Genomic DNA, 2609 nt, shown 5'->3' with positions numbered 1-2609 from the left:
TATATATATATATATATATATATATATATATATATATATATATATATCTCCTGTCACTGAATTCCCTCAGCAGCCCCGGAAGCTAGGGAGTATGGTTATTATTACTTCCACATCCCCATATATGGCAACTTGGGCTGAGAAAAGTCAATAGGAGAACTGGGTTGGGAACACAGGCCTTCTGACTAAATTCAGTTCTCTTTCCACTATAACTTTTTTAAATTTATTGTGTGTGTGCTGATGTATTTGTCTTTGCACGTTTTATATGTGTGGAATTATATGCTTGTTTTTTGTTTGTGTCAATATCCCTTCTTTTCCTAATTAGACTAGAAACTCCTTGAGAGCAAGGGATGGCTTATACATCTTTGTATCCTCTACAGTGCCTAGCATACCACAGAAAGGGCTCCATCCATGTGTTTTTTTGTATGAAGGAAGGAATGAATGGCAGTAACCACAACATGGTAAAAACAAATGAATCTGTCATGTTTATATGAATGAATGAATGAATGAGAGAACAGATGAATAGATGAATGAATTAATACATAGGTGGAGGACAGCAATTACCATACAGTAAAAACAAATCGACCTATCATGTTCATATGAATGAATGAACAAACACATCAATAGATACATCAATGAATGAATACATAAGTGAAAGGCAGTAGCTACAACATGGTAAAAACTAATGAATCTATTACTTTGAATGAATTAATGAATATACAGGTGGAAGGTAGCAGCCGCTACCTGGCAAAAACAAATGGAGATATATTTCTGTATGAATGAGTGAATGAATGAATAAATGAGCGAATGAATGGATGGATGGATGGATGAACATACAGGTGGAGGGCAATAACCAAAACATTGTAAAAACAAAGGGGTCTATTGCATTTGCTTGTTTGAATGAATGAATGAATGAATGAATATACCTACCATTCACCTATGCTAGAGGTGAATGCTACCCTTCACCTACACAGGTAGAGGGCAACAATCATAAAATCTTAAAAAAAAAACAAATGGATATGTCCATACACTCATATATCCATGCAAATGTTTGTATTGATGAATGAATATACAAGTGGAATGCAGAAAACACAACACAGTAAAAGCAAATGTATCTATCCTGTTGGTATGAAAATGACTGGTGTGTCCAGTTTTTACAGGTACTAGAACTACTCTGGAAGGGGCAGAAGTGCTGAAATGGGCTTTTGGAACAGGACAATCTGGCATGCAGTGCATGTCTGGGACCTCAGCAACAGCCAGTGGTCAGCATCTGCATGACCGAGAGTGGGTGGGCGGCTGCCTTAAGCACACAGACGTGACTGTGTGCTGGAAGGAGCTGGATTATGTTAGCTAAATCTTATAAATGCTGAATTTATGTCACAAATTGTCTGAAAGTCAGAGAAAATGTATTTCCAAAACCTGCATTTAAAAAAAAATGTTTTATCAGGAATTGACCTCAGACCTCATTCCATCAGCAAAACCCTGCTCTCCAGGGAAAGATGCTCTTCAAACCACCAAATACAAACGCATCCAATTTCTCTCTCTCTCTTTTTGTATCTCCCTAACAATGAGGCAGGAAGTGTGGGAATTGAGTTTGCAGATGCAAAGAGCCTTGGCTGTTGGTTTGCTTCTGTATGACCTAGAACGTGTGTTCTTCTCATACACATGTAGTTGGCTCTTGAGTGAGATAAACACACATACAGATATGTAAATGTGCCCCCCACACACAAACACACACATCCCTTTGCTTACATGTTCTGTTTATCAGGATTAACTTTCCAAATCAGCCTTCCCCCTCCTATGCTGGGGACACTCTAAAGAAGGTACAGAAGCAGTCAGGCTGTACTGACCAAGGATGGTAGCTCCAGATCTCAGGAAACTTACATTCTGCTTTGGCGCAGATGAGGCAGGCTGTGGTGCAGTTGAAAAACCTCAGGATTCCAGCGACTGCCACGCTGATGTCCGTGTTGCTGGGGTGGAGGTTCAGGGTGGTGAATCTCTGGGACTGCAACTTCACAAATTCCTCAGGGGCCACTTTGAAATGGGGCACCTGGGATAGAGGGGAGAACATGAGCAGTCCAGGAAAGAGGAAGGGTCAGAGTGAAAAAGGGGGAAGGGGAGGGAGAGAAATCTGTGAGAGAAAGCAGAAGATGGATTTCTTCAATTAAATAGACTCTACTACATGGTGGAGGGGGAAAAGAAGAGAGAGAAGAGGAACATAACAGGTGACAGAGAGAGCTGGAGACACACACAGACAGAAAGAGACAGAGAGACAGACACAGAGAGAGATAGAGACACACACAGAGGGGGGAGAGAGACACACAAAGAGAGACAGAGACAGAGGGAGTTAGAGAGACAGAGAAGGATGGAGTCACAGAGAAAGAAAGTGAGACAGAGAAAGGGGAGGGGAAAGATGAAGAAGACTGGGTCTAACCCCTGGGGTTTCCAAGATGAATAGAGACCAAACAAGATGACCCCTGGCTGGGGACCAGTTTACATTGACAGCAAGGCTAGAAGCCAGTGGTGGGAGACTGGGGGAAAAAAGAATGGATGCTTTCTTATCTAGAGGAGAACTCTCTAAGGCAGGGAGACTAATAGTTCTTGAAGGAAGA

The 2609-nt window shown here is 41.4% G+C and overlaps 1 protein-coding gene across 1 annotated transcript in view; it reads right to left on the bottom strand.

Moving 5' to 3' along the window:
• Positions 1-2047, bottom strand: part of GRIK4 (glutamate ionotropic receptor kainate type subunit 4) — a 287881-nt gene extending 285834 nt beyond the window's left edge. The window contains exon 1 of the mRNA XM_069070250.1: positions 1882-2047. The gene's annotated coding sequence lies outside the window, so the exon portion shown is untranslated. The remainder of the gene's footprint in view (positions 1-1881) is intronic.
• Between the last annotated feature and the right edge of the window lie 562 nt (positions 2048-2609).

The sequence above is a fragment of the Petaurus breviceps genome, unplaced genomic scaffold, assembly GCF_028583685.1.
Source record: "Petaurus breviceps papuanus isolate PSGF00001 unplaced genomic scaffold, PetGlider_PUasm1.0 90804, whole genome shotgun sequence".
In the NCBI taxonomy this organism is placed as follows: Eukaryota; Metazoa; Chordata; class Mammalia; order Diprotodontia; family Petauridae; genus Petaurus; species Petaurus breviceps.
Note: the sequence above shows the minus strand (reverse complement) of the source record. Positions and strands in the feature narration are given on the sequence as shown.